Source organism: Mauremys mutica, chromosome 11 (genome assembly GCF_020497125.1).
Source record: "Mauremys mutica isolate MM-2020 ecotype Southern chromosome 11, ASM2049712v1, whole genome shotgun sequence".
Lineage (NCBI taxonomy): Eukaryota > Metazoa > Chordata > Testudines > Geoemydidae > Mauremys > Mauremys mutica.
In genome coordinates, this window is record NC_059082.1 from 8,726,190 (window position 1) to 8,732,365 (window position 6,176).

A 6,176-nucleotide genomic window follows, 5' to 3' on the forward strand; every position below is an offset into this window, starting at 1 on the left:
AACCAGGAAAAGGCTGTATCATTAGGAGGTTAGGAAGATGAATAGATGGAGTGGGGGGATTGGGAGGTGTACTACTGGGTGGAGGGATGAATAGATCTATGGTGGAGGGAAGGAGAAATGTTGAATGGCTGGGTGGGGGAATGGGACGTGCTATATGGCTGGGTAGGGGGATGAATCGGTGTGTGATGGGGGATTGAGAAATGCCGTCTGGGGAAGATGAAGGAGTGTATGATGGGGGTCTGGGAGGTGAGTATAGCTGGGTGAGGGGATGAATGGGTGCATGGGGGGGTTGGGAGGTGCCTGTGTGGAGAGATGAATGGGTGCATGAGGAGGTGATGGGTGAGGAGATGGGACATGCTGTATGACTGGGTAGGAAATGAACGGCTGTATAAGGGGGTTGGGAAGTGCTGTATGGCCGGGGGGTGTGTGGGGGAAACAGGCTATATGGGGGAGGTGCTGTATGGCTGGGGGGGGGAAAATGAACAGGGTCTATGGGGGGAGGTGCTGTATGGCGACGGGGAACGGTCTATGGGGGGAGATGCTGTGTGGCTGCAGGGGGTGGGAATAGGGTCTATGGGGGGCGGTGCTGTATGGCCGGGGGTGGGGGGGGCCGGGTCTATGGGGGGAAGTGCTGTATGGCCGGGGGGGGTAAACAGGGTCTATGGGGGCGGTGCTGTATGGCGGGGGGTGGGGGGCAGGGTCTATAGGGGGAGGTGCTGTATGGCCGGGGGGGCAGGGTCTATAGGGGGCGGTGCTGTATGGCCGGGGGGGGAACAGGGTCTATAGGGGGCGGTGCTGTATGGCGGGGGGGAGAACAGGATCTATGGGGGCGGTGCTGTATGGCGGGGGGGAGAACAGGATCTATGGGGGCGGTGCTGTATGGCGGGGGGGAGAACAGGGTCTATGGGGGCGGTGCTGTATGGCGGGGGGGAGAACAGGATCTATGGGGGCGGTGCTGTATGGCGGGGGGGAGAACAGGGTCTATGGGGGCGGTGCTGTATGGCGGGGGGGATGTTGTCCGTTACGCCGCGCCCATCACCGCGGCCCGGGGACGAGCTCCAGTAGCGAGGGAGCCGGTGAGCAGAGGGGCCCGTGCCGGGAGCTGCTGCAGCCGCAGGGGAAGGATCCCCGCCAGCAGCGGGAGAGGCGCTGGATGTGTCGCGGGGGGGAGGGGGGGTCACTTACCTGCGCTCCCTACGGGCGGGGCGGGGCGGGCCTGCGGCCTCGGCTCTCAGCGCCGTCGCCAGGGGACAGGAACCCCGCGAGCGCTCCCTCCGGCCGGATCTCGCGAGAGCTTGGCCGCTTCCGAGCTCTGACTCCTCCTATGCCAGCCCTGGGGGGCGTGGCTGCGGGGGCCTGGGCGGGCGGGGTTGACGCTCCCTGCGTATCCTGGCGTGTGCGGGGGATCAGCCTGTCAGTGCAACGTTCTGCCCTACGTACCGTCTGTGCCTCAACACGTTCCCTGGTTACACCTTGTCTCCTTGATTTCCAGGGGTCAAAACAACATCCCCCCCCCCCCCACTGATAAGGCATTTAGGGAAATGCCCATCACTGGGCTCTGTGTGAGACTATATGAAGCCTTGTCTGGTTTGGCGCTACCACATGTTAGCAAATGCGTTGACCAGTGTGTTTTAAATCGTGTTAAACTCGTGGAGTTAGTCTGGAAGGACCCCTAGGCTTTAACTCAGCCACTTTAGCCTGTGTTAAAGGTAGTGTGCCTTGTCTAGATTAGACTTAAAATGTGTTTCTTAGCCCCTGTTAAGCCTTAACACACATCCCAGCCTTAACTCCTAGTTTAGATAAGGCCTTGGTTTTTTCTGATACGTTTGTAGATACATGTGATGTACTCAGAACTCTTACAGTAGCATTTCACTCATATTCAGAATATTTAACATTGCTGGGTTAAGAACCTTCTAAAAGCTGCCCTGTTTCTTTAAGAGAAGTCTTTGGAAGGGACATACGGTACCCTTAGCAAAACTCCCTTAAACTTCCATGGATTGGTTATCCTCTCATGACTGCCAAGCCTAGAGCATTGTCTCTGTGGGTACGTCTACACTACAAGACTATTTCGAATCTACTTAACTCGAATTTGTGGAATCGACCTTATGAAGTCGAATTTGTGTATCCACACTAAATACACTAATTCGACAGTCTGAGTCCACAGTAACGGGGCCAGCGTTGACTTTGGAAGCGGTGCATTGTGGGAAGCTATCCCACAGTTCCCGCAGTCCCCGCTGCCCATTGGAATGCTGGGTAGAGCCCCCAATGCCTGCTGGGGGAAAAAATGTGTCGAGGGTGGTTTTGGGTAACTGTCGTCATTGAACCGTCAATCACGCCCTCCCTCCCTGAAAGCGCCGGCGGGAAATCTGTTCGCGCCCTTCTCTGGTCGGTTACAGCGCGGACGCCACAGCACTGCGAGCATGGAGCCCGCTGCAATCATCGCTGCACTTATGGCCATTGTCAACTCCTCGCACCTTATCGTCCACCTCTTCCACAGTCAGCTGCTGAGAAATCGGGCGAGGAGGCTCCGTCAGCGCGGTGAGGACAGGAAGTCACAGAGTGGCGCAGACCTCTCACAAAGCAGGGTACGCCGCGCAGTGGAGATCATGGTGGCAATGGGTCAAGTTCATGGTGTGGAACGGCGATTCTGGGCCCGGGAAACAAGCACGGACTGGTGGGACCGCATAGTGCTGCAGGTCTGGGATGAATCACAGTGGCTGCGAAACTTCAGGATGCGTAAGGGCACTTTCCTTGAACTCTGTGACTTGCTGTCCCCTGCCCTGAAGTGCCAGGACACCCGGATGCGAGCAGCCCTGACTGTGCAGAAGCGAGTGGCCATAGCCCTCTGGAAACTTGCAACGCCAGACAGCTACCGGTCAGTAGCGAACCACTTTGGCGTGGGCAAATCTACCGTAGGGCTTGCTGTGATTCAAATAGCCCACGCAATCGTTGAGCAACTGCTCTCAAAGGTAGTGACTCTAGGAAACGTCCAGGTCGTCAGAGATGGCTTCGCCACGATGGGATTCCCAAACTGCGGTGGGGCTATAGATGGCACTCACATCCCTATCCTGGGACCAGCCCACCAGGCCAGCCAGTACATTAACCGAAAGGGCTACTTTTCTATGGTGCTGCAAGCACTGGTGGACCATAGGGGATGTTTTACCAACATCTACGTCGGGTGGCCGGGCAAGGTTCATGACGCGCGTGTGTTCAGGAACTCTGGTCTGTTTAAACGCCTCCAGGCAGGTAGTTTCTTCCCGGACCACAAAATAACGGTTGGGGATGTGCAGATGCCTACAGTGATCCTCGGGGACCCAGCCTACCCGCTAATGCCCTGGCTCATGAAGCCCTATACAGGCGCCTTGGACAGTGAGAAGGAACTCTTCAACTACCGGCTGAGCAAGTGCAGAATGGTGGTGGAGTGTGCTTTCGGACGTCTCAAGGGGAGATGGCGGAGCTTACGGACTCGCTCGGACCTCAGCGAAAAAAATATCCCCGTTGTTATTGCTGCTTGCTGTGTGCTCCACAATCTCTGTGAGAGCAAGGGGGAGACCTTTATGGCGGGATGGGAGGTTGAGGCAAATCGCCTGGCTGCTGATTACACTCAGCCAGACAGCCGTGCCAATAGAAGATCCCAGCGGGAAGCGCTGTGCATCCGGGAGGCTTTGAAAGCTAGGTTCCTCGGAGAGCAGGGTAACCTATGACTGTCCACTTGATTTACAGAGAAGCTGAACCTGAGCCTGTTTCAGTGACTGTTGACTTCGATCTGCGGTTACATACCCCGTTCTCCAGGTTTCCCCGCTTCCAACACACGTTTTAAAATAAATTTAATGGAACACTGATTATTAACAAAGTTTTCTTTAATTATGAATTCCTGTTCAAGGGTTGAAACATGGACGCAGACTGTGGTGGGTACAGTGTGCATTGATGTACAGACCGCTTCTACACTAGAGGAATGACAGGCTCCTGCTCCTACAGCGGTCTCTGGGGGGAGGACAGTTGCAGGTGGGTGTGCAGGAAGGGGTGGGTTTGCAGGAAGGGGTGAGGGGTGCCGTCTTTGGGACGCAATTTGGATGCAGGCTCTGGGCTGGGGGTTGGGGCGTAGGAAGGGGTGAAGGGTGTGTGTGAAGGGTGAGTATGTGTCCATGGATGAGGGCTCTTGCTGGGGCTCAGGGCATCGGAGAGGCTCGTGGCTAGGGTGGAAGGGCATGGTAAGGGCAGCCTGCCTTGCCATTTGTGGATGTCAGGCGCTAGGACCCTGGGGCAGCATACACCTCACAGACTGACCCGGGGCAGCATACACCTCCCAGACTGACCCTGGTGCCTAGTGACTGCAGTCTGTGTGTGTCCTGCTGTTGATCCTGCCCCCAAGTCTGTACCCTGGTAATGAAGGCTGTCCTATGCAATTAAAAAACCCCTCCCCCCCCTTCACACAAAGTCTTCTGACAAGAAAAACGTGACGGAAACAGTGAATAACAACAAACTACTTTTAATACTCAACTACACAGTGGGGGGATGAAACTTGGATTTGGGACTGGGTGATCCAGGAAGGGAAGCACTTCTCAAAATTTATGGCATGAGAGCTGTGTGGTACATGAGCGCTCTGCTGGGGTGCAGTGAGTTTTCACGGCCCCTAGCGCCCCTCCTTCTTGTTACTTTGGGTGAGTGGGAGACAGGACTTTGTGGCGGGGGATGGCGGTTGCAGATACAGTTCAGGGGGGCTCTCTCCTCCTGCCTGCGGTCCTGCAGAACATCTACAAGGCGCCGGAGTGTGTCCGTTTGCTCCCTCAGTAGCCCAAGCAGCGTTTGAGTCGCCTGCTGGTCTTCCTGCCGCCACCTGTCCTCCTGTTCGCTGTGTGAGCGCTGGTGCTGACATAGGGTCTCCCTCCACTGTCTCTGCTCGGCCGCCTCGGCTCTGGAGCAAGCCATCAGTTCCGAGAACATGTCGTCCCTAGTCTTTTTTTTTCGCCGCCTAATCTGCGCCAGCCTCTGTGAGGGGGATGCCGGGGCAGTTCGTGAAAGAGCCGCAGCTGTGTGATGGGAAAAAGGAAGTGATTTCCTTGAAAAGATACATGTTTGCGAACACTGAACACAGTCTACTCAGTTTCTGTGAACAAGACCATACAGGGCACCTAGTCTCACGAGCTCTCAGGACAAGTTCGAGATTTCGGAATACGCTTTCATTGGCTGCGGTCTTGCACAGGAGATCGGACAAGCGGGGCGGTACAGCTGAATCCGTGTAGCAGCCAGGCCTGGTAAGCCCTACACTATAGGCTGCTTAACAGTTAATGGATAGCTGTGCCCTCCCGCTGAAGGCAATCTGGAAAGCATAAAGTCTGACCCTGTTCCAGCCCCTCGCGGCTGTGCCTGGGAAAGATCACTGTATGCTTTTCCTCTGCGGCCTCCAACACGTGGCTGTTAAACGAAGGTCATTGCTATGCAAAGTAAAAGTCAAGCATTCACAACAGTAACAGTACACTAATTGCCCTAATTAGATGCAGCAGTCGCCGAACGAGATTACCCTGAGGCGGGTCACTCGGAAAGAGAGAGAGAGGATGCTGCGAGAATCCCTGCACAGACCAGGACCATATGCTGCCATGCTGGTGGAGGCAATGATTCCGCTGTACGTTAGGATGGCCTGGCACGGAAGAGTGTGCTTCCACGGAGCACCAAATAAGGCACCTCTCCCCAGGAACCTCCTGCGGAGGCTTTTCGAGCACCTCTACGAGAGCTTTGTGGAAGTGTCCCAAGAGGATTTCTGTTCCATCCCTATATGTGTGGACCTTCTTTTTATATAGTTTTATATGGAAAACTTTTTATATAGTTTTTATATAGTTTTTATTCCTGTTTTTTAAAAAATAAATGTTTCCATGTTTATAGCACTTACCGACTGATCCTTCCCCTGATTCTGAGTCCGGGTTAACGGCCGGGGAGGGTTGGTAGGGGATCTCTGTGAGGGTGATGAAGAGATCCTGGCTGTCGGGGAAAGCGGTATTGTAAGCGCTGTCGCCTGCGTCGTCCTCCACAAACCCTTCCTCATCTTCCCCATCGGCGAACATCGCCGAGGAACTGCCCGTCGACACTATGCCATCCTCAGAGTCCACGGTCACTGGTGGGGCAGTGGTGGCAGACCCACCTAGAATGGCATGCAGTGCCTCGTAGAAGCGGCATGTCTG

At 55.4% G+C, this 6,176-nt stretch overlaps 1 protein-coding gene across 1 annotated transcript in view; it reads right to left on the bottom strand.

Moving 5' to 3' along the window:
- Positions 1 to 1,317, bottom strand: part of LRRC28 (leucine rich repeat containing 28) — a 74,255-nt gene extending 72,938 nt beyond the window's left edge. The window contains exon 1 of the mRNA XM_044979473.1: positions 1,186 to 1,317. The gene's annotated coding sequence lies outside the window, so the exon portion shown is untranslated. The remainder of the gene's footprint in view (positions 1 to 1,185) is intronic.
- Positions 1,318 to 6,176: the final 4,859 nt, after the last annotated feature.